Source organism: Elephas maximus, chromosome 6 (assembly GCF_024166365.1).
Source record: "Elephas maximus indicus isolate mEleMax1 chromosome 6, mEleMax1 primary haplotype, whole genome shotgun sequence".
Lineage (NCBI taxonomy): Eukaryota > Metazoa > Chordata > Mammalia > Proboscidea > Elephantidae > Elephas > Elephas maximus.
The window spans coordinates 142579720-142605600 of record NC_064824.1 but is presented as its reverse complement, the minus strand read 5'-3'; the positions used below and the strand labels follow the sequence as shown (position 1 = coordinate 142605600).

General features: G+C 51.3%; 1 protein-coding gene across 4 annotated transcripts in view; it reads right to left on the bottom strand.

Moving 5' to 3' along the window:
• LOC126078279 (G-protein coupled receptor 35-like) overlaps positions 1 to 25881 on the bottom strand; it is a 40528-nt gene that overhangs the window by 13658 nt on the left and 989 nt on the right. Inside the window, exon 1 of one of the 4 annotated variants that reach the window (XM_049888621.1) lies at positions 12477 to 18429. The exons of 1 other annotated variant lie outside the window; for it this stretch is intronic. The gene's annotated coding sequence lies outside the window, so the exon portion shown is untranslated. Of the gene's footprint in view, positions 1 to 603; positions 2148 to 3665; positions 3748 to 12476; positions 18430 to 25881 lie in introns of those variants that run through there. 2 more of the 4 variants (XM_049888619.1, XM_049888622.1) reach the window with 2 other exon arrangements.

Here is a 25881-nt window from a genome sequence, read left to right as displayed (position 1 = left end):
GGGATCTTGAGGAAGTTGTGAGGGGGTCCTGAGAGCATCATGAGGGGACCTTGAGGGTGTATTGAGGGGGTTGTGAGAGGACCCTGAGGGCTCCTGATGGGTCCTAAGGGTTCAGGGGACCTTGAAGGGGTCTTGAGGGGCTGCTGAGTTAGTCCTGAGAGGTTCTGAGGGGTCCTGATGGGTCCAGAGGAGGTTCTGGGGGACTTCAAGGAGTCCCGAGAGGGTCCTGAGGGGATGCTGAAGGGTCGATGGCTTCAACGCCCCTCCCACCTGTGGCATCCTGGGATATGGAATCAGAAACCCTGTCACATGGGCGGAGAGAGGCCAGTCAGGGCATGGTGGCCTGAGGTGTGGATGAGGGCTGCCCCCCCACCCCCCGCCACACAGACAGGCAGACACATTCAGGCTCTGGTCTCCCCACCTGTGAGCAAGGCCACCTCACCTAAGCCAGCATGCCCATGTGGATGGCACCTGCCCTGCCCCTCCCAGGCCCACCCCAACCACACCCTGAGCCCCTCGTCCACCCTGGGATGGCCACTCACTCTGGAAGCTCCTGATCCCCTTCTCCAGGGCAGCCTTCCCTAGGCAATGTGCCTCTCTCACCTCTGCTGCAGCTGCTTCCAGAAGCCCCTCTGGGACCCCTTCCTGGCAGTGGGGTGGGCCTCAGGGTACGGCTCCAGCCACAGGTTCCTGCCCCTCTGAGGGTTTCTCACTGTCCCTAACTGCTCCTCTGCCTACCCGGCCTCCTTCCCCTTTCTCCAAAAGGCTTTCTCTGACTGGAAGCTAGCTGCTGGCCCCATGCCAGGCCTCGCTCCTGAGGAGGCTGCCTTCCTCCACAGCCCTCCAACTGCCAGCTTCCCCACCTCGCTGCCACCAGAGCTGCCCTTCCCCACAAAGCCACCCTCTCACTGCAAAGGTGGGCCCCTGCCCGGGAGCCCCTCTGCACTAAGTCCCCCTCACCCTGCCCTCCTGTCCAGAGTGCCCTTCTTCCAGGTGGTCACTCCCCTGCTCGAGAACCCACCGGGGCTCCCCACTGCCGGGGCATGAGATTGCCTAACAGAACTCTCAAGGTCCTGCTCTCTGGTGGTGACCTCAAGCAGAAGAAATCTGGTGGAAAGAGACAGCAGCCCAAGAGCTGACTCTGCTTGGTGCTCATCCCATCCCTGCCTTCGTTAAATGGTCAACACCCAGCAGCTGGATTTGGGGCAGGAGAGGACAGGTCTCCCACTGAAAGAGACATCTCTCTCTGTGGGGGACTCTCCCCACCCCCAGGGGGACCCCACGTGTGCCAGAGCAGAACTGTGCTCCATGGGGTTTTTAATGGCTGGTTTTCCAGATGTAGATCACCAGGACTTTGTTCCAAGGCGCCTCTGGGGGGACTCAGACCACCAACCTCTTGGTTAGGTGGTGTCATGGATTGAATTGTGTCATCCAAAAATATGTGTATCAATTCCCAGTATTGTGTGACTGTCTACCATTTTGTGATCTGCTGTGATTTTCCTGTATGTTGTAAATCCTATCTGCATGATGTTAATGAGATGGGATTAGTGGCAGTTATGTTAGTGAAGCAGGGCTCAATCTACAAGATGAGGTAGTGTCTTAAGCCAGTCTCTTCAGATATAGTAAGAGAGGAGCAGAGAGACATGGGGGTCTGGTACCACCAAGAACGTAGCACCGGGAGCATAGTGCATCCTTTGAACCCGGGGTCCCTGTGCTGAGAAGCATCTTGACCGGGGAAAATTAATGAAAAGGAGGTTCCCCCAGAGCTAACACAAAGAGAAACCTACCCCTGGGGCCTGAGCCCTGAATTCGGACTTCTAGCTTTCTAGACTGTGCAAGAATAAATTTCTGTTTGTTAAAGACATCCACGTGCGGTTTTTCTGTTATAGCAGCACTAGATGACTAAGAGAGGTGGTATAAACAGTTACTGCACTTGGCTGCTAACCAAAAGGTTGGAGGTTTGAGTCCCCAGTGGTACTCGGAAGACAGACCTGGGGATCTACCTCAGAACGCCGCCATTGAAAACCCTGTGGAGCTCAGTTCTACTCCGACACACGTGGAGCCGCCGTGGATCAGAGCCGACTCAATGGGAACAGGTAACTGGTCCCCCAGGGCGGTGGGTTTCCAGCTCTGACTAGTTTCAGTCAGCCTGTCTGGGGTGGGCCCAGGAAGTGACACATCAAACCAGTGCCCCAGATATGCTGAGGCAGGTGGGCCTCAGGCCCCTCTGAGAGACACCGTGCTGGAGAGTTCTCATGTCCACCCTCTCACCCCTCTGAGGAACCACTACCGGCCTTCTGAGACACTTCCTCTGGAGGCTGGGCAAGGTGCCAAGCGATAGCAGATGGGCAGCCAGTTCTCAGAAGAGGAGATGTGAACGGCTCATTACAGGCGTCAACAGATGCTCGGCTCACTCACAATAATAGACGTTCACGTGAAAAAGGGCGAATGCCTCCCGCATTAAAAGAGCCTTTAGGGGAGACACCTATGGTCAGGGTGGCTTCCGCCACATGCATGGACCCCCTCCCTGCCCCTCTGCTGTCTGAGGGCTTGCTGGCCCCCAGACCCCTGAATTTGGCCTGAGGACCACCCACTAGCTAAAGCCTGGGGGCCCAGAGTTGCTGAAGACCGCAAGGCCTCCACCCACAGTGCCCCCTCCAGGACAGGGATTTGCGTGTAAGCCCAACAGAAGGTTCACAGAAGAGTCCCCGCCTTGATGGAGGAGGCCTCGGCCATGCTCTCCCATCCCAGTGGAGTCACATCACAATTACGTTTCACAGTCTTGGAGGAGGTGGGGCCCAGTACCCGAGGGGACTCCCCAAGTTACCCCCACCTGCTGCCCATGCTTGACACCCCCATTCTCATGAAGGAGCCCCCCATCCAGACTGTCACCTACTCAGGGGCTCCTCCATCAAGATGCTTCCTCCAAGGCTCTGAGCCCCCATCACAGCCCCCACCCCACTCTGAGACCCCCTCACAGCCCCAATTCCACTCTGAGTCCCCATCACAGCCCCTACCCTACTCTGAGACCCCATTACAGCCCCAATTCCACTCTGAGACCCCCTCACAGCCCTCCATCCCACTCTGAGACCCCCTCACATCCCCCACTCTGAGACCCTCTCACAGCCTCAGTTCCACTCTGAGTCCCCATCACGGCCCTCACCTCACTCTGAGATCCTGTCACTGCCCCAATTCCACTCTGAGACCCCCTCACAGCCCCAATTCCACTCTGAGACCCTCTCATAGCCCCCATCCCACTCTAAGAAACCCTCACAGCCCCCCATCCCACTCTGAGGCCCCATCATGGCCTCCCCCACTCTGAGACCCCTCACAGCCCCCCATCCTACTCCGAGACCCCTCACAGCCCCCCATCCTACTCCGAGACCCCATCACAGCCCCAATTCTACTCTGAGACCACCTTACAGCTCCCCATCCCAATCTGAGACCCCACCACAGCCCCCCATCCCACTCTGAGACCCCATCATGGCTGCCCCACTCTGAAATTCCTCACACAGCCCTCCGCACTCTGAGATCCCTCACAGCCTCCGCCCCACTTGGAGACCCCATCACATACTCCCACTCTGAGACCCCCTCAAAGCCTCCCCTACTCAGCCCCCCTCAGAGCCCCCCTCCTCACGGCCCCTTTGCCCAGTGGTGGCACCGACCTGCAGTGCAGCCTGGGTGTCGCTGCTCCTGGAGTCCCCTGGGCTGAGCCGTGGACTCCTCCTGCAGTGCCCTGCAGGTACCGCCTAGGGGCCAAGGAAGCTGTCCTCTGGAGGCCCTGCACCGCAAACTCCTTCTTAAGGCTGCACGAACAAATGACGTTAGTGAGAACGTGGGTGACGGGGCTCCCCGCCTGCCTGAGCACTGGCCCAGACTGGGGCTGCCCGGGGAATTTCTGGGGGGAGTGGGGGTGCCGGGTACCTGCACCCATGGGTCTAAAAAACCAGCATCTTTGCTAAGCAGAGAGCATAGGCTCTAGAAAACAGCTTGCAAGAGCAAAGCCAGCTGGTCTCCAGCTGTGGTGTGAGGCTTCCTCCTCCCCAGTCCACTGGTTTCTGCACCGTCATCTCAGGAAGATGCACGTGGGCCGTAAAACACAAACAGTCCATTCCCGGGATCTGGCCTCCCAACGCTGTGCTCAGACCCCATAGGAGCGTGTTCACACTGTCATGCCAGGGAGAGCCACACGTGTACCCAGGGCCTGCCGCACACACATATACACACATAGACACACACACACACCCATTAGCCACCATGGGAGAATGCAAGGGGCCCCTCCACATACACACACACACACACAGAGACACACACACAGAAACACACACACGCGGGCCACCATGGGAGCACTCAAGGGGCCCGATGCACATGCTTACTCACATGGGCCACCCTGGCAGCTAGCAAAGGGCCTGCCACATACATACACACAAACGGTCGGGCCACCCTGGGAGCACGTGAGGGCTGCATGTGCTCCCACGCCGGCCGGGTGACCCTGACAGCACAGGCGCCCTGTACCCAGACTCACGCTCAGCTGGGCCGCCTGGCAGGACCTCTGCGGAGCCACCGGGAATGCCCTCTGCTTTAGCCTTGCTGCTCTGCCCTCTCCACACCAGCTGCCCCCTCCTCCAGGCAGTCTCCTGGAGGCCTCCTCCACCCCCAGCCTTTAGTGGGCACCGCTGCGGAGTACGCGGAGGAGGTCACCCTCCCTGCGGCCCCGTCCTCCTACACCCCCGCCTTGATCCCTGCACACTGCATCTGTCTCTTTAAAGACTGGAAGAGGCTTGGGATAACTTCAACCCTACCCCTCTCCATTTTAAAGAGGTGGAAGCTGAGGCCAGAGAGGGTGTCAGGGATTGAATTGTGTGTCCTGCAGGCCCCCACCCCTAGAATGTGTGTATCAGTTAGGCTGGGCCATGATTCCTGGTATTGTGTGATTTTCCTGTTTGTTGTAAATCCTACCTCTATCATGCTAATGAGGGAAGATGGATGGCAGTTGTGTTAGTGAGGCAGGACTCAATCTACAAGATTGGATTGTGTTTTGAGGCAATCTCTTGATATATAAAAGAGAGAAGGGAGCAGAGAGACGGGGGACCTCATACCACCAAGAAAGCAGCACCAGGAACACAGTGTGTCCTTTAGACCCGGGGTCCCTGCGCAGAGAAGCTCCTAGTCTGGGGGAAGATTGATGAGAAGGCAGACAGAGAGAGCCTTCCCCTGGAGCTGACACCCTGAATTTGGACTTTTAGCCTACTTTACTGTGAAGAAATAAATCTCTCTTTGTTAAAACCATCCACTTTTGTGGTATTTCTGTTATAGCAGCACTAGATAACTAAGACAGAGGGGAGGGGCTGGCCTAGGCCAAATGGTTTGGGCAGGGCGAGGCCAGTATTGTGGCCTCCTGACCGAAGACCAGGACACTGAGGTCACCACTGGCCAGGCCTTGGCCCCTGTCGTCCACTGGTCCCCACCCAAGGCCCAGCCCCAAGGTGGGCACTCAGGTCCCTCTCATCTCTCTTGGGGCCCAGCATGGAGCTCTGCAGGGGTGCAAGGCTTAATGAGGAGGGGTTTCTCCTGTGTGTCCAGGGCGCTTGAGACTTGGGTGTTCCGTCCCCATCTACCCCCAGGCTCTGGCCTCTGGGATCTGAGCCGTCTGTCAGCCAAAGGCCTTGCCGGCCAGCATTTCCTCCACCTTCTGGTAGGGAAGGTTGCTGCCAGCCAGGACTGCTGCCCCCAGCCCACTCAGGGACAGATCCTCCAGAGCCCCCTGCCCAAGCCTCTCCCACAGTGTGCTCCAGCCCTGGCAGCCACCTGCCCAGCCCAGCATGGGACCCTCCAGGGAGACCACAGGCCCAAGAAGAAAGGGCTCCAGACCCACCACCTCTCTGTCCTTCTCTCGGTTCTGATAGGGGCTTCCCAGCCACCCTCACACCTTTTCCCCGCCCTGCAGCCCCTCACCTGCCCTGTGATCTTTCACACAACTTCTCACATATGAAAGCAGGCCCGGTGTCGGGTATGGTTTCTGTCTGTGGCCCTGCACCACATCCAGCTGGGCACAGAGCACACATGCAAGGGTAGGCCACCGTGGGAGCCTGGATGAAGGTGTGTTGGCTGCCTGGTCTGCCGCCCTCTGAGGGGGCATTCACAGCAGACACCCGCCAAGGGACACAGGGGTCCTTGTACACAGCAGTGCCCAGCTCGCACTAGCAGCCAGCTTGTGAGTGGCAGTGGGGTATCGAGGGTAACAAGCGCCCAGGGCAATCTCTAAGTTTGCGGTCCCCCAACTTCAAATGAATAGACTTTGATAGCAGCGACATGTCAACAGAAACGCCTTCGCCCCTTCTTGTCCGGCTGCCTTAGTCAGGTGTCTCTCACATTTGTGGTGCCTTGGGATGTCATTCCAAGCCTCATCTGGAACCCCCTTGAACTTGCACCTGGGGGCAAGTTCCCCCCTCTGCCCCCCTCCCTATGCCTCTGGGGAAGAGCCCTGAGTGGCACGGGGCTCTGGCCCCCGCTCCCTTCAGGTGGCAGGTGTTTCTTTGGGTTGGGCCCGGGTCTTCCTGTAGGGCCATTGTGACCCAGAGAGGTTCAGATGCGGGTGGCTCCAGGCGGGCTTCAGGTCCCGCCCATGACCAGGTTCTCACCAATGGGCAACCTCAAAGCTGTTAACGCTCCACCTCTGGGAAGTGTGGACACCTGGGTGCCTCGGATCCCACCTGCTGTGGACTGCTGCACCTCTGCTTCATACCTGCTGGCCAAAAGAGCCCACCTGATGAGGGCTCAGGGTGCCTCGTGTGGCCATGCCTCCGGCTGGAGCGTTGAGAGCACCTGTGAGATGGACAGGCACTGAGGCCGCGCACCCCATCTAGGTGAGCTTGGGGTAGGGCTGGGTCAGAAACCCACAGTTCACCTTCCACAGGGCTCACACCCCACCCACCAGGAGCACTCGAGAGGGGCTGGAGGGGACAGACAGCAAAGGCCAGGTGGGAGCTGGGGGCTCAGGGCTGTTCTGTGGACGGAGCACAGAGTGTCCTGTCCACAGGTGTGCAGGCAGCAGTCCATGGAGGCGTCCAGCCCTCGGCCATGGGCAGGTGATACTAAGAGACCACAGTGGACCCCCTGGGCTCTCCTCTGGGGCTGACACCTGCATCCCGCCTGACCTCACCCCCACTGCGCCCGCACCCACCCTTCCACCCCGTGCGTGGGCACCACAGACAGCAGGACTGGGAGGTATAGAGAGGGGCCTGTGCACACACATTCAACCACCTGGTGAACACATAGGTGCCTGAGAGAGGCTTGTGAACAACATGAGGCACGCGCGCACCCACACACCCATACACACCCCCATATCCGTACACACCCACACATACACCCCCCACACACATACACCCGTACACACACACCACACACACGTACACACCCACACACACACCCACACTCACACCACACACACCCACACCCCCACATACGCGCGCGCACACACACACACACACACACACACACACACACACACAAAACCAGCTGCCATGGTTCTACCCTGACTCATGGAGACCCCATGGGCGTCAGAGCAGGGCTGAGCTCCATACACTTAACTGCTGCTTTTTCGGAAGCAGATTGCCAGGCCATTCTCCGAGGCACCTCTGGGTGGAGTTGAACCACCAATCCTTCGGTTTGCAGCCCAGTGAGTTGACTGTACCACTAGCGGGCGGAGTGATGACAGGCAGTGGGGAAAGGCGCTTCCACGCACCACCCCCAAGCCTGTATTAGGGCCTGAGGCAAAGGGAAAGATCAGGGATGCGGCTCCTGACTTACTGGAAATGCCCACCTTTTGTTTTCATCCCGGTTTTTTTGCATCGATTTGGATTCACCAACATACTGCATTAAAGTATTGTTTCTCTTGCTGACTGGGGATTTCGGCGCCCCCTACAGTCTGTGCCCCAGGTTCGGCCTCCCTCCCTCACCCTGGTCCCAGAGGCCCCAGGAGCCGGTGGCCCTGGCCAGCGTATCCGCATCCACACCCGTGGACAGACAGGGTCCTGGGCCCCAGGGCTCAGCCTGGGAAGGCTGCCCGCTGAGAAAAGAGGTTGTGAGGAGGGTCCGGAAACCCACCGCCCGCCTCTCAGGTCACTTCTGTTGCCTCAGCACTTTCTGTTCTCCTCTGGGAAGAAACCAGTCCTGGGAAACACTCCTCCGTCTGTTCCCACTCGGCCCAGGGTGGACTGGTGCCCTGCCCCTGCCGTCACCGTCCTGTCCTGTCTGGGTGCTGCAGCCAGCAGGGCGTGGGATATGGGGGACACGGGCTGGGGTCTGGCCCCACTCTCCACCCACTGCCTCTGGGTGACCCACAATGGCAGGCAGGTCCCCTCCCACTTGACAGGAAAAAGGGCCTCATCAGATACAAACAGCCTCCAACCCCACCCACGCCTACCCCTGCCCCAGCCTCATCCCAGGTTCCGCCTCCCCGGAATCCCCCACTGCAGGCCTGCTTCTCTGGCCCTGCACACAGGAGGCTTCCCTTCGTGTAGACACCTGGCCTGTCCCCACGGGAACGGGGGAAGACGGAGAAAGAGGGAGCCTCTGAGCTCACGCCCCTGCTCCCCGTTTCCTGACTTGCCTCCACCAGCCTCTGGGGGCGCACTCTGCCCTTCAGAACCCTTCCTGCCCGCTGCCCCCTGCCCCCTGCCCTCCTCCCACCCAGGTGCCAGCGTGCAGCTGGGGTTATTTTCCAGGCCTCCCCTCCTGGACAGCCTCGAAGGTGCCCCTCCCCTTGCCTGGTCCACGCCCCCTCCCCAGCTTTCCTTCCTCCTCCAGCCCCCACCTTTGTCTCACTCAGGCCCATCCTGGGTTAAGGGGCTGTTGAAGGCACCCCAGGTCCTGCCTCGGAGCTGGGTGAGTACAGACCCCTCTGCAGGAGAGGTCACACGGCCACCCTGCTTCCTCCCCAAACGCATCACAAGGGACCCACTTAAGGGACTAGGAGCGCGCCCACCATGCACTCCATGGACCTCTTGGGGTCCAGATACACCAGCCCCCAGGAGAGGCTGCTGCGGCAGGAAGACTGAGCAGGAAGGGGGCCGATGTGAGACGATTCATCATGATTTCCTGGCGCGATAAGCGAACTGTGACCCTGTTTTCACAAAGCCTGGGTCTCCAGAAATGCTGCTCACTGAAGGGCTGGTGGCTAGATGGCAGCCCTTCTGGGACTCCAGGGGGCAGAGGGGGTTTAGGTGAAACTGGGTGGCCGGAGTGGGCCCTTGTGGAGCTGGGGGACACAAGGCTCACTACTTTCCTATGTATTTGAAAGCTTCCATAATAAAGAGCTTATAATTCACAACGGCCGAGACGGGGAAATAGCTCCAGTGTCCTTCAGTGAACGCAGTCCATCCACACGGTGGAAGGCTATTTGGCTGTAACAGGGAATAAAGTCCTGGCACGCTATGACGTGGAAAAATCTGGAAGGCGTGATGCTCATGAAAAATGCCAGACGTAAAAGGACAAATATTGTACGATCCCACTTACAAGGAATGTCCCCAACAGGCAAACCCAGAGACAGAGGCAGATTCGAAGTTGTTAGGGCCGGGGGCCAAACGCTTAAGTGCTCAGCTGCTAACCAAAAGGTTGCAGGTTCAAATTCGCCCAGCGGCACCTCAGAAGAAAGACCTGGTGATCTGCTTCTGAAGAACCAGAAATTGAAAACCCTATGGAACACGGAGCCCTGGTGGCCCAGTGGTTAAGAACTTGGCTGCTAACCAAAAGGTCAGCAGTTTGAATTCACCAGCCATTGCTTGGGAACGGTATGGGCAGTTCTACTCTGTCCTAGAGGTTCGATTTGAGTTGGAATCGACTCGACAGCAACCGGTCTATGGAGCACAGTGCTGCTCTGACACACGTGGGGTCGCCAGGAGCCGGAGTCAACTCAACGACGGCAAATCGTTTGGTTTGTTCAGAGGCTTAGGGAGGAGAAGCGGGGAGAGAAGGCTCAGTATGAGTTTTCTTTTGGGGTGGTAAAGATTCTGGAATTAGATAGCGCTGGTGGTGGCCCAGCACTGTGAATCCACTGAACACCACTAGTGGTGCATCTTACTTCATGTGAGGTTTAACACAAGTAAAAAAAAAGTTTAATGAAATAAAGAAATGAGCGGGGGCTGTGGAAGAGGTCACAGAGGCAAAGCCAGGTCAGTTACGGGGCAGATGAGGTGGCTCGTGGCTGCCTATGGGACTCAGAGGCAAGGCTGGCTCCTTTGGCCAGGATTCCTGCAGGCACAGATTGGCCTCGTGCAGCTGGGGTGTCCCTCCCTCAGCCCCGCTCCAGCCTGCTTGCTGGCACCAGAGCAGGGGCTTTCCCTGAAACCTGAGCCCTCACCTGGGGGGCCCCAGGCACCCAGTGGCAGCATGAGGGGACTGGGCAACAGAAGTGCTTTGGGGCAGCAGGGAAGGCCAAGGACTTCCTCCATCAGAGTGTGGGATGCAGGGGACAGGGCAGGGCAGGGCAGCAGCCATCGGCCACCTCGAGGAACAGAAAGGTCTGGGTTGGGGTGGTGGGGAGCGGGAGGGGAGCAGAGTCCCCTGGTGAGAGGGCCCTGCCCTGGTCTGTGGGCTTGTCTGCCTCCTGGCCACGACCTATCCTCGACTCCCCCGCTCACCACACCCCTGCCCCACACAGTCCTTCAGAACCACCTTAGTCCCCCTTCTGGAAGCCTTCCCGTCCACCAGCCCTGACAGTTACCACCTCTGTCTCAGCTGAGACCCCTTGTCCAACTGTGGGGCTCCTTTTTGCCTGTTCCCTCCGAGTGATCTCTGAGACCCTACACTATTCACTCACCTATTCAGTCATTCATGCCTTCATTCAGCAAAGCTGGCCAATCAAGAGGGGTGCAGATGAGGACAAGAGTGGAGATGGGGCAGGGGCCACCCCAGAAGAGGGACGGGACCGGGAGGCATGGTTTCACGGTCCACCTTTTGGTACCTACTGAATCACACACATGCGCTGACATTTCCCATTTAAAATGATCGATTCAATGAAATACAACAAAGGGCAGAAGAAAGGAGCCCGGCTTGGAATATCAGGGAGGACATGGAGGCCACCGTGCCTGTCTGTCCTTGGTTTCTGGCCTCCACCCCATGCTGGGCTTGTCCCAGAGCTTAATGGACCAGAGGACTCACAGCCCTGTGGTCACTCCCCTGCCCCCTTCCCAGGACCTTGGCACTGTGTCTGGGGCACTGGAGTCCTGCCATCCTCTGGTCAGGTGGCCAGTGCCCTGGACCCTTCTCAGGCTCTGGGACCCTCACACCATCTGTGACTGGTCAGCGCACACTGAGGGCCCGATAGGCTGTGGCAACGTATCCGGAACATAGCGCTGGGGAGCCCTGAAATGGTGGGGCCAGTGCCCAGCCCCTCAGCCCCACTCCTCCATTTGCCAACACCCTCAGAGCAGAGCTGACAACCTGGGAAGCACCTCCCACATGGCCTGGCCTCCCTGGAGCCCAGCAGCACCTAACAGAGCATCTGGCCAAGCTGAGACCTCACAGAAAGTCTCCATAGTCCTGTTCACGCCTCTGTCCAGTCCCAGCCCTGGAAGGAGCTGTGGCCAGACAAGAGGGATGGTTGGCAGGGGGAAGACGCCTCCACTGGGGGCCAGAGCATACTGGGTCCCCAACAGGGTTCTTGAGGGTGCTGAGGGGGTCCTGAGGGAGTCCTGAGGGGATGCTGGGGGAGCTTTCAGGGAGTGCTAAGTGGTTGCTGAGGGGGTCCTGAGAAGGTCCTGAGGGAGTTGTGAGGGGATCCTGAGAAGGTCCTAAAAGAGCTATGAGGGGGTCTTGAGGGGTTTCTGAGAGGGTTCTGATGAGTCCTGAGTTGGTCCTGAGGGGGTCCTGTGGGGATCTTGAGGAAGTTGTGAGGGGGTCCTGAGAGCATCATGAGGGGACCTTGAGGGTGTATTGAGGGGGTTGTGAGAGGACCCTGAGGGCTCCTGATGGGTCCTAAGGGTTCAGGGGACCTTGAAGGGGTCTTGAGGGGCTGCTGAGTTAGTCCTGAGAGGTTCTGAGGGGTCCTGATGGGTCCAGAGGAGGTTCTGGGGGACTTCAAGGAGTCCCGAGAGGGTCCTGAGGGGATGCTGAAGGGTCGATGGCTTCAACGCCCCTCCCACCTGTGGCATCCTGGGATATGGAATCAGAAACCCTGTCACATGGGCGGAGAGAGGCCAGTCAGGGCATGGTGGCCTGAGGTGTGGATGAGGGCTGCCCCCCCACCCCCCGCCACACAGACAGGCAGACACATTCAGGCTCTGGTCTCCCCACCTGTGAGCAAGGCCACCTCACCTAAGCCAGCATGCCCATGTGGATGGCACCTGCCCTGCCCCTCCCAGGCCCACCCCAACCACACCCTGAGCCCCTCGTCCACCCTGGGATGGCCACTCACTCTGGAAGCTCCTGATCCCCTTCTCCAGGGCAGCCTTCCCTAGGCAATGTGCCTCTCTCACCTCTGCTGCAGCTGCTTCCAGAAGCCCCTCTGGGACCCCTTCCTGGCAGTGGGGTGGGCCTCAGGGTACGGCTCCAGCCACAGGTTCCTGCCCCTCTGAGGGTTTCTCACTGTCCCTAACTGCTCCTCTGCCTACCCGGCCTCCTTCCCCTTTCTCCAAAAGGCTTTCTCTGACTGGAAGCTAGCTGCTGGCCCCATGCCAGGCCTCGCTCCTGAGGAGGCTGCCTTCCTCCACAGCCCTCCAACTGCCAGCTTCCCCACCTCGCTGCCACCAGAGCTGCCCTTCCCCACAAAGCCACCCTCTCACTGCAAAGGTGGGCCCCTGCCCGGGAGCCCCTCTGCACTAAGTCCCCCTCACCCTGCCCTCCTGTCCAGAGTGCCCTTCTTCCAGGTGGTCACTCCCCTGCTCGAGAACCCACCGGGGCTCCCCACTGCCGGGGCATGAGATTGCCTAACAGAACTCTCAAGGTCCTGCTCTCTGGTGGTGACCTCAAGCAGAAGAAATCTGGTGGAAAGAGACAGCAGCCCAAGAGCTGACTCTGCTTGGTGCTCATCCCATCCCTGCCTTCGTTAAATGGTCAACACCCAGCAGCTGGATTTGGGGCAGGAGAGGACAGGTCTCCCACTGAAAGAGACATCTCTCTCTGTGGGGGACTCTCCCCACCCCCAGGGGGACCCCACGTGTGCCAGAGCAGAACTGTGCTCCATGGGGTTTTTAATGGCTGGTTTTCCAGATGTAGATCACCAGGACTTTGTTCCAAGGCGCCTCTGGGGGGACTCAGACCACCAACCTCTTGGTTAGGTGGTGTCATGGATTGAATTGTGTCATCCAAAAATATGTGTATCAATTCCCAGTATTGTGTGACTGTCTACCATTTTGTGATCTGCTGTGATTTTCCTGTATGTTGTAAATCCTATCTGCATGATGTTAATGAGATGGGATTAGTGGCAGTTATGTTAGTGAAGCAGGGCTCAATCTACAAGATGAGGTAGTGTCTTAAGCCAGTCTCTTCAGATATAGTAAGAGAGGAGCAGAGAGACATGGGGGTCTGGTACCACCAAGAACGTAGCACCGGGAGCATAGTGCATCCTTTGAACCCGGGGTCCCTGTGCTGAGAAGCATCTTGACCGGGGAAAATTAATGAAAAGGAGGTTCCCCCAGAGCTAACACAAAGAGAAACCTACCCCTGGGGCCTGAGCCCTGAATTCGGACTTCTAGCTTTCTAGACTGTGCAAGAATAAATTTCTGTTTGTTAAAGACATCCACGTGCGGTTTTTCTGTTATAGCAGCACTAGATGACTAAGAGAGGTGGTATAAACAGTTACTGCACTTGGCTGCTAACCAAAAGGTTGGAGGTTTGAGTCCCCAGTGGTACTCGGAAGACAGACCTGGGGATCTACCTCAGAACGCCGCCATTGAAAACCCTGTGGAGCTCAGTTCTACTCCGACACACGTGGAGCCGCCGTGGATCAGAGCCGACTCAATGGGAACAGGTAACTGGTCCCCCAGGGCGGTGGGTTTCCAGCTCTGACTAGTTTGAGTCAGCCTGTCTGGGGTGGGCCCAGGAAGTGACACATCAAACCAGTGCCCCAGATATGCTGAGGCAGGTGGGCCTCAGGCCCCTCTGAGAGACACCGTGCTGGAGAGTTCTCATGTCCACCCTCTCACCCCTCTGAGGAACCACCACCGGCCTTCTGAGACACTTCCTCTGGAGGCTGGGCAAGGTGCCAAGTGATAGCAGATGGGCAGCCAGTTCTCAGAAGAGGAGATGTGAACGGCTCATTACAGGCGTCAAAAGATGCTCGGCTCATACATATAACAGGTATATATGTGAAGAGGGTACGGCATTGCTATTTCTCCCCCATGAGATCAGCCAACACCCAAGAGTCTTCCAACAATCCACGGGGCAGAAGGCACCTGAGTATTGCTCATGGGCATACAAAACGGCACAAAGCCCAGGGAGGGGACTTGGCAACACCTAGCACGATCAGAGATCCATTTACCCTCGGATCCAGTAATCCCACTTCTAGGACTTTATTCCAAAGACAGACACGCAGGATGAGGAGAACTAGACCACAGAACTGTAGAGTGGGCAACGGCCTAGGAACTGCCAAGGTCTACCAGTGGCCCTGATGGAACAAGGCATCTTCCGTCTGCTCCACAGAGGGGATCTGTGGAGACTGGCTGCACGTTTGATGAAATCAGAGCAGTGCTCATTTTTTTGGTTAAGTGTGGTAATAGTACTGTGCTCATGTGTTTTTAAAAGTCCTGATCTTTTATGCAGAAATTTCTGCAGACAAAATGATATGCCGTCTGGCACTTTTCAGTCTTCTGGGATAGAAGGTAGAGGGCAGGTAGACAACAGTGGTCAGGATTTGATAACAGCTGGAGCTGGGTGACGGGGTTCATTGTACCATTCTGTCTGGTCATGTATCTGTTTGAAAACGTCCATTCTAAAATAATAAAATCAAAGATGGCCATCTCCTCCCATCCCACTACAGACGCCTACAAAGTGTGGAAAATCTGCGTGTTTGGGGCTTGTTCTTTTAGCTCTGCAGTAGTGCAGAAGAAGCTGGCGTTTTCTCAGTAGACCTGAAATGCCGAGGAGTCCCTGAGAGTCAGAAGGCAGGAGGAGGGTCAGATGGAGGAGGGAAACCACAGCTAACATTCCCCTGGCAGAGGACTCCTGGCATGGGATGGGGGCCAGGCGGCCTGCCCGACGACTGCACGTGGGCTTGACTGGTCTAGCGTGGATGGTTCAATACAGCCCCCTTATACACACACATAGATGCATGCCGCCATGCATATGTACATATACACATGCACACATGTACACATACACATGCTCACATGCCTGTGAACACATGCACACACAGGTGCACAGACATGACAAAAACAAATGCATGCATATATACACACATGCACACATACACACCGTGCACACGTACACATGTGCACACATGCACACACACACAATGCACATACATGTACATCTACATGCACACACACAGACATACACAGATACACACACACTTCTGCCAAGCAACAGCTATGGGAGAGGCCTTTGGGTGGAGAGGCTACCATGTGAGCCTGAGCCAAGCAGACAGAGGTGCTGCACCCAGAGCGCTCTTGTCTGGTCCTCCAGACAGCCAGAGAGTCCCAGTAGGCCCACAGGGCCTCTCAGGAGAACTAGCACTGGCCAAGAACCGCCCAACATCTGGAAGATGAGCCCATTCACCTGGGAACGAACAGGAATCCCTGGGCTCATGGTCCTCTGTCTCACTCAGCCTGGAGAGCCAGAAGTCTTCAGAACTGGGCCCAGTCCTACCCCACGCTGCACAGGGGGAAACCAAGGCCCGGGGAGGGGGCACTGACTGGCCCAAGTCTCCCAGAAATCAGCAGAGAGGATTGGAATGTCCAGCCCAGGCTCTTACACGACCATGGATTCAGAGCTGGGACTCCAGGCACAAGGTTTAGGATGACTCAGCTGGGACCAAGGGCAGAGAAAGGAGCAGGCCAGAACCTTGAGGCCAGGCCTTAGACACTGAGGAGCTGTGGACGCTAGAAGGGCCATGGGAAATGAGGAGGAGGGGCAGACAGACGTGTGAGTGACTGGACCTGGGGAGAGGGAGGTGCACAATGGGGCATGGAAAAGGAGGAAACCAGGCCATCCCAGAATTAGGATGAGAGTTAGGACTAGATTAAGGTTAGGGCAAGACTTATGGTTAGGGTTATAGTTAGGTCTGGTTGTTGTTGTTCTTAGGTGCCGTGGAGTTGGTTCTGAGGATAGTGACCCTTGGTACAACACAACGAAACACTACCCAGTCCTGCGCCATGCTCACAATCATTGTTATGCTTGAGCTCATTGTTGCAACCACTGTGTCAATCCATCTCATTGAAGGTCTTCCTCTTTTTTGCTGACCCTCTACTTTACCAAGGATTAAGTTCTTCTCCAGGGACTGATCTCTCCTGATAACATGTCCAAAGTACGTGAGCCATAATCTTGCCATCTTTGCTTCCAAAGAGAATTCTGGTTGTACTTCTTCTAAGACAGGTTTGTTCATTCTTTTGGCAGTCCATGGTATATTCAATATTCTTCATCAACACCACAATTCAAAGGTGCACCTTAGTCTTCAGGGTGACGTCTTTGCTTCTCAACACTTTGAAGAGGTCCTTTGCAGCCGATTTGTCCAATGCAACACGTCGTTTGATATCTTCACTGCTGCTTCCATGCATGTTGACTGTGGGTCCAAGTAAAATGAAATCCTTGACAACTTCAGTCTTTTCTCCGTTTACCATGATGTTGCTCATTGGTCCAGTTGTGAGGATTTTTGTTTTCTTTATGCTTCAAGTCCTCTTCACTTTCAGCAAGCAAGGTTGTGTCATCTGCATAACGCAGGTTGTTAATGAGTCTTCCTCCAATCCTGATGCTCTGTTCTTCTTCATATAGTCCAGCTTCTCAGATTATTTGCTCAGCATACAGACTGAATAAGTTTGGTGAAAGGATACAACCCTGATGCACACATTTCCTGACTTTAAACCACTCACTATCCTCTTGTTTTGTTCGAACGACTGCATCTTGATCTATGTACGGTTTCCTCACGAGTACAGTTAAGCGTTGTGGAATTCTTATTCTTCAAAACGTTATCCATAATTTGTTATGATCCACACAGTCGAACGTCTTTGCATAGTCAATAAAACACAGGTAAACATCTTTCTGATATTCTCTGCTTTCAGCCAAGATCCATCTGATATCAACAACGATAACCCTCGTTCTAAGTCCTCTTCTGAATCTGACTTGAATTTCTGGGAGTTCCCAATCGATGTACCACTGCAGCCACTTTTGAATGATCTTCAGAAAAAAATTTACTTGCATGTGATATTAATGATCTTGCTCCATAATTTCCATATTTGGCTGGATCACCTTTCTTGGGAATAGGCATAAATATGAATTTCTTCCAATCGGTTGGCCAGGTAGCTCTCTTTCAAATTTCTTGGCAGAGACGAGTGAGCACTTCCAACGCTGCATTCGTTTGTTGAAACATCTCAGTTGATATTCTGTCAATCCCTACAGCCTTGTTTTTCACCAATGCCTTCAGTGCAGCTTGGACCTCTTCCTTCAGTACCATCGTTTCCTGACCATATGCTACCTCCTGAAATGGTTGAACACTGACCAATTCTTTTTTGGTACAGTGACTCTGTATATTCCTTCCATCTTCTTCTGATGCTCCTGTGTTGTTTAATATTTTCCCCATGGAATCCTTTAATATTGAAACTTGAGGCTTGAATTTTTTCTTCAGTTTTTTCAGCTTGAGAAATGCTGAGCATGTTCTTCCCTTTTGGTTTTCTAACTCCGAGTCTTTGCACGTGTCATTATAATACTTTACTTTGTCTTCTGGAGCCGCCCTTTGAAATCTTCAGTTCTGCTTTTTCACTTTGTCATTTATTCTGTTTGCTTTAGCTATTGGACATTCAAGAGCAAGTCAGAGTCTCTTCTGACACCTGTTTTGGTCTTTTCCACAGGGTTAGGGTGGTTAGGGTTAGGGTGGTTAGGGTTAGAGTTAGGGTTAAGGTTAGGGTTAGGGTTAGGGTTAGGGTTAGGGTTAGGGTTAGGGTTAGGGTTAGGGTTAGGGTCCAGGTCAAGGTCAACATGAGAAGGAATGAAGGAGGATTTATGATCTTTTACTGGGTCCTGGCTCGGTTTCAAAATCTGAAGACACTCCAAGATCCTTTTTCAAGAATCATCTGTGTACATGCACAAACATCCACATATGTAAGTGTGTGCACACCCACACCCACTCCCACTCACATACCACTACATAATAATTCAGGGTATTCGTAGACCCAACAAGCCGGGGACTCTACTAGCACATCTCACCCTATGCCCAGGAACACCCGATCCCTGCTCTCATTTTCCCAAAACCACCCATCCTGCAGATCCATTCCCAGGCAGGCCCCCTGACTACTGGAGTCATTCACCCACCCACTCACCCATCCATCCATCCATCCACCCACCCACCCACCCATCCATCCACTTGTCACTGTTTCATTTCCTCAAACACATAGTTGCTGTGCAACCCCTTTGTGCCAAACACTGAACTGATGGGTCAGGCCATTTCCTTCCGTTCTAGAGTATGGTGACAGTCTATGCAGTACCCTTGGGGACTGGGGTGGTAATTTCAGAAAGTCACACTGAATGAGGTTATGGAAAACAACTGTTCTATCAGCCAGGGGCATGGTTTAGATAAGAGCTCTGGGAGAAGGCAGCGACTGGGAAACTTGCCCTGCTGTGACAGGTAGCTGAAAGAGCACAGCTCCCAGAACAGGACTTGTGAAAACCGTCGCCCGGGAAAGCCCTGCTGGCTGCCTTGGCAGCATGGGCACTGATCCTGCCAACTTTCTGGCCTCCCCTGCCACTTCCTCATCTGGAAAACCTAGAGCTTCGATTTGGCTGACACCTGCCTCTTCCCTGGCCCCAGCTGGCTGCCAAGCCCTGCTAGGGGACTGTGTGTGTGATAACTCAGACCTCACAAACTCTCTTGGAGGAGTTGCCCTCACTCACAGTATCCATTTTCTGACATCCCGAGGGCTCAATGCACTGCCATGTGGATCCCACCATGGTCAGTCCATCAAACATCTCTCACTTCGACCCCCATGTCACTAAACCTCCCAGCAGCATTTGGAAAAGCTAACCAGTCCCTAGTCCTTTCTTTCCTTTTTCTTTTAATAAAATGTTGAATACAGGTAGTCCCCAGCTTATGACAGGGTTCTGTTCTGACAACTCCATCATAAGTTGGTTCTAACGTAAGTCAGACACCTCTTTTTTTTTTTTGGTTTTCATTATTATTGCCTTTTATGATCAGTTTCTTTATAAATCCAATCTTTACTTGTCTTTGGGGGTTGGCATTCGAATGATAACATCAGCAAATCATGCAATACCGTACGAAGTACACGTTACTAACAACGAGAGGTACAAAAAAAAAAAAAGGATGGTCGTAAGTTGGGGAATACCTGTATCTGTAAATGAATACCCAGGAGCTCACCACGCAGGTTAAGGAATAAAACATGATCAAAGGCCCTGTGCACCCTGCCCAAATTCTGAAACCCTCCCGTACCGGCATCCCAGAGGCAACCACTAACCCACCCCTTCCCTGGGCCTCCGCCACAGCATGCTCACCTTGTTTTGCTCCTCCCTCTCTGGTCTCTCCTCATACATCCCTAATGTCCTTCATTTGGGTCCCTAAAATGTTGGGTTTCATCAGGCTCAGTCTTGTACCCTTCCTTCTCCCATCAACACTCCCAATAAGCAGGCTCACCCATTCCCATTGACTCGCCATCATCCTTATGCCAATGATCTTCAATTGCCAGCTCCACCCTCAGTCATATATGCAACTGCCTACCAGGCATCTTCTCTTAGATACCTTACAAACACTTTAAATGCAACTTGTCCAAAGCTGACCTCATCATCAAGCTCCTTCATTACCCTTGCCCTCCCCCCACCACACCCCCTAACCTTCCTTCAAAGTTCCCATCTCAAAGAATGATCCCATCTTGTTGCCCGGGCCAGACATGTGGCTATTCTTCTTGATTCTTCCTCTCTCCCTTGCCAGCCAATCAATCCATCAATAAGTTATATACGTTGATACATTGATACCATCAAGTCGGTTCAGACTCATAGCAACCCTATGCATGACAGAACGAATCACTACCAGGTCTTACATCACCCTCACAATCTTTGCTATGCTTAAGCCCATTGTTGTAGCCACTGTGTCAGTCCGTCTCATTGAGGGTCTTCCAGCTTTTTGATGACCCTCTACTTTAGCTAGCCTGATGTCCTTCTCCAGGGACTGGTCTCTCCTGATAACATCTCCAAGGTACGTGAGACGAAGTCTCGCCATTCTCGTTTCCAAGGAGCACTCTAGCTGTACTTCTTCCAAAGACGGACTTGTTCGTTCTTCTGGCAGTCCATGGTATATTCAGTATTCTTCACCAACATCATAATTCAAGCACATCAGTTCTTCTTTGGTCTTCCTTATTCATAGTCCAGCTTTCGCATGCCTATGAGGTGATTGAAAATATCATGGCTTGGGTCAGGCGCACCTTAGTCCTCAAAGTGACATCTTTGCTTTTCAACATCTTAAAGAGTTTTTTTTTTTTCCTTTTTTTTGTCAAAGATTTGCCAAATGCAATACATCATCTGCTGTTTCTATGGGTATTGATTGTGGATCCAAGTAGAATGAAGTCCTTGACAACTTCAATATTGTCTCCATTTATCATGATGTTGCTTATTGGTCCAGTTGTGAGGATTTTTGTTTTCTATATGTTCAGGTGCAATCCATAGTGAAGACTGTGGTCTTTGATCTTCATCAGTAAGTGCTTCAAGTCCTCTTCACTTTCAGCAAGCAAGGTTGTGTCATCTGCATAGCGCAGGTTGTTAATGAGTCTTCCTCCAATCCTATGCCCCGTTCTTCTTCATGTAGTCCAGCTTCTTGGATCATTTGCTCAGCATACACATTGAGTAAGTGTGGTGAAAGGATACAACCCTGACGCACACCTTTCCTGACTTTAAACCAGGCAGTATCCCCTTGTTCTGTTTGAATGACTCTCTCCTGGTCTATATACAGGTTCCTCAAGAGCACAGCAAAGTGTTTTGGAATTCCCATTCTTCTCAATGTTATACATAATTTGTTATGATCCACACAGTCAATAGTCAATAAAACACAGGTAAACCTTCTGTATTCTCTGCTTTCAGCCAAGATCATCTGACATCAGCAATGATATCCCTCATTCCATGTCCTCTTCTGAATCTGCCTTGAACTTCTGGCAGTTCCCTATTGATGTACTGCTGCAACCGCTTTTGAATGATCTTCAGCAAAATTTTACTTGTGTGCGATATTAATGACAGTGTTCGAAATTTCCATATTCAGTTAGATCACCTTTTTTTGCAACGGGTACAGATATGGATCTCTTCCAGCTGGCTGACCAGGTAGCTGTCTTCCAAATTTCTTGGCATAGACGAAAGAGCACTTCCAGTGCTGCATCTCTTGGTTGAAACATCTTAATTGGTATTCTGTCAATTTCTGGAGCCTTGTTTTTTGCCAATGCCTTCAGTGCAGTTTGGACCTCTTCCTTCAGTACCATTGGTTCTTGATCATATGCTACCTCCTGAAAAGGTTGAACACTGCCCAATTCTTTTTGGTACAGTGACTCTGTGTATTCCTTCCATCTTCTTTTGATGCTTCCTTCATCGTTCAATACTCTCCCCTTAGAATCCTTCAATAGTGCAACCCAAGGCTTGAATTTTTTCTTCAGTTCTTTCCGTTTGAGAAATGACAAGCATGTTCTTCCCTTTTGGTTTTCTAACTCCAGGTTTTTCCACATTTCAGTGTAACATTTTACTTACTCTTCTTGTGCTGCCCCTTTGAGATCTTCTGTTTGGCTCTTCTACTTCATTATTTCTTCTTTTCACTTTAGCTACTTGGTGTTCAAGAGCAAGTTTCAGAGTCTCTTCTGACATCCACTTTGGTCTTTTCTTTCTTTCCTGCCTTTTTAATAACTTCTTGCTTTCTTCATGTATGACGTTCTTGATGTCATTATACAACTCGTCTGGTCTTCGGCTGTGAGTGTTCAATGCATCAAATCTATCCTTGAGATGGTCTGTAAATTCAGATGGGATATACTCAAGGCCATATTTTGGCTCCTCTGGACTTGCTCTAATTTTCTTCAGTTTCAACCTGAACTTGCATATGACCAAGTGATGATTTGTTCCATAGTCGGCCCCTGGCCTAGTTCTGACTGAAGATACTGAGCTCTCCACAGATGTATTCAATTTGATTCCTGTGTATTCTGTCTGGCTACATCCACGTGTATAATTGCGATTTATGTTGCTGAAAAAGAATATTTGCAGTGAAGAAGTCTTTGGTCTTGCAAAATTCTATCATGCGATCTCTGGTGTCATTTCTACCACCAAGGCCATATTTTCCAACTACTGACCCTTCTTTGTTTCCAACTTTTGCATCTCAATCACCAGTATTTATGAGTGCATCTTCACGGTACGTTTCATCAATTTTAGACCACAGAAGTTGGTAAAAATCTTCAATTTCCTCATCAAGCGGTTGGTGCATAAATTCGAATAATGGTCGTGTTAACTGGTCTTCTTTGTAGGGGTATAGATATTATCCTGTCACTGACAACGTTGTACTTCAGGGTAGATCTTGAAACGTTCTTTTTGATGATGGATGTGGTTCCATTCCTCTTCAATCTGTCATTCCTAGCATAGTAGACCACACGATTTTCTGATTCAAAATGGCCAACACCAGTCCCCTTCAGCACACTAATGCCTAGGATACTGATCTTTATATGCTCCACTTCATTTTTGACTACCTCCAATTTTCCTAGATTCATACTTTGTACATTCTAAGTTCTGATTATTAATGGACGTTTTGCAGCTGTTTCTTCTCATTTTGAGTTGTGCCACCTCAGCAAATGAAGGTCCCAAAAGCTTGACTCCATGCATGTCATTAAGGTCGACTCTAAGGAGGCAGCTCTTCCCCAGTCGTATTTTGAGTGCCTTCCAACCTGAGGCACTCATTCTCCGGCACTATACCAGACAGTGTTCTGCTGATATTCATAAGGTTTTCACTGTCTGATTTTTTCAGAAGTAAACTGCCACGTCCTTCTTCCTAGTCTGCCTTAGTCTGGAAGCGCCACTGAAACCTGTCCATCATGGGTGACTGTACCAGTATTTGAAATACTGGTTGGCATAGCTTCCAGCATCACAGCAAGACATAAGCCACCACAGTATGACAAACTGACAGACACATGGGGAAGTTATATGTGCATATTGTAAACCCCGTATCAACCACAGAAAAGACAAGAAGATGTAACACATAAGCCAACAGAGGAGATAAAAGGAGTACTAAAAACAAAACAGAAACTCAATCCAAAAGAAGATAGGGAAAGATGGGGGGAGTGGATAAAGAAAAGAAGAGACAAATAGAATAGAAAGCAAATAGCAAGATGGGAGACTTAAACCCAACTGTTAGAGGCTGAATTGTATTCCCCCAAAATACATGTCAACTTGGTTGGACCATGATTCTCAGTATTGTGTGGTTGTTCTCCATTTTGTGATTGTAATTTTATGTTAAAGAGGATTAGGGTGAGATTGTAATGCCCTTACTAAGGTCACATCCCTGATCCAATGTAAAGGGAGTTCCCCTGGAGCCTGGCCTGCACCATCTTTTATCTTAGAAGAGATAAAAGGAAAAGGAAGCAAGCAGAGAGTGGGGGCCTCATACCACCAAGAAGAACCGGGAGCAGAGCGCATCCTTTGGACCCAAGTTTCCTGTGCAGAGAAGCTCCTAGTCCAGGGGAAGATTGACAATAAGGTCCTTCGTCCAGAGCTGACAGAGAAAGAAAGCCTTCCCCTGGAGCTGACGCCCTGAATTTGGACTTCTAGCCTACTAGAGTGTGAGAAAATAAATTTCTCTTTGTTAAAACCATCCGCTTGTGGTATTTCTGTTATAGCAGCACTAGATGACTAAGACACCAACCATATCAATAATTACATTAAAGGTAAGTGGTTTAAGCACCCCAATTAAAAGGCAAAGATTTTCAAGTTGCATTATAAATGCAAGAAGCAACAATATGCTGTCTAAATGTACACACTTTAGCTATAAAGATAAGACAAAAGTAAAAGAACGAAAACAGAAATTGAAACCACTAATCAGAAGAAAGCTGAATATGTATATTATTATTAAAGTAAACTTCAGGATAAGAAATATTTTAAGAGATAAATAGAAACATTTCATAATGATTAAAGAATCACGACATCAAAAATAGATAGCAGCTCTAAACGTGTTTGCAACTAGTTACAGAGATTCAAAATAAATGAAGCAAAACTGATAGAACTGGAAGGATAAATAGACAAAAGCACAATCATAATGGCATATTTCAACATGCCTCTCTCAGTAACAGAACAAATAAACCAAACATTATCAATGCTACACGGCAGACTTGAACAGCATCAGCCAACTTGTCCAAACTGGTATTTACAGAACGTCCCGCTCAACAACATCGGAATGCGCATTCTTTGCAACTGTACATACGAACGTTCCCCAAAATGGGCCGTGAAATCAGTGCTAACAAATTAAACGGATTTAAATCACACAGAGCTTGTTGTCGAAACACAGCAGAACTAAACTAGAAATCAGTATCGAAAGAGACACGATATCTAAAGAATGCCCATGTTCCAAATATTTGTGAATTAAAGAACAAGAACACACATAAAAATAACTCAGTGGACAAATAAGTAATCAAAGGAAAATTATAAAATATTTAGAAAAGAACAATAATGAGAACAAAACTTATCAATATTTGTGAGATAAAGCTAATGCAGTGCTTAGTGGAAGGTGCGTAGCTTTAAGTACTTACATTAGAAAAGAAGAAGGTCTAAAATCATTGATCTGAGATTCCATCTTAGGAATCTAGGGAAAAAATTAAACCCAAGTAAGTAGAAGAAAGAAAATAAGAAAGAGTGGAAACATAATATAATAGAAAAAACAAACAATAGAAAATCTACAAAATGAAAGTTGGTTCTCTGAAAACATCAATAAAATCGATCAACTCCTAGCTAGACTGATCAAGGGGAAAACACACACAAATTACTAATACAAGGAATAAAAGAGGAGACATCACTTCAGACCCTACAGACATTAGAAGAACAAGGAAACATTATCAATAACCATATGCAAATCCATCTGTCAATGTAGATGAAATGGACAAATTTCTTGAAAGTCACAACAAAAAGAAATAGCAAATTTGAATACCCTTGTGTTTATTAAAGTTGTTGAATTAATAATTTAAAACCTTTTCACCACGAAAACCCTTTTTCCAGATGATGGTACAGGTGAATTCTATCAAACATTAAAGGAAAAAATACTATCAATCTTAAACACTTCCAGAAAACAAAGAAAGAGGAACACTTCTCAACTTATTTTAAGAGGCAAGCTCAACCCCTCATTCCAAAACCGGAAAAAGATGTTACAAGAAAAGAAAACTACCGACCAATATCTGGCATGAACATAGACACAAAATCCTTAGTAAAATATTAGCAAATCAAATTCAGCAATATATAAAACAAACAACAGACTGCATACAAGTAGGACTTGCCCCAGGAACGTAAGGTTTATTTTAACATTCAATCAATGTAATTCATTGAATAGAAAAAAGGAGAATATTTACATAATCCTATTAACAGATGCAGAAAAATCATTTGACAAAACTCAATACCCATTTACGACAAGAAACTATCAGCAAGCTAGGAATAGAAGGAGACTTAATGGTGAAAGACCCAACATGTTCCCCAAATGCTAAGCAACAAGGAAAGGATGTCCACTTTCAAAAT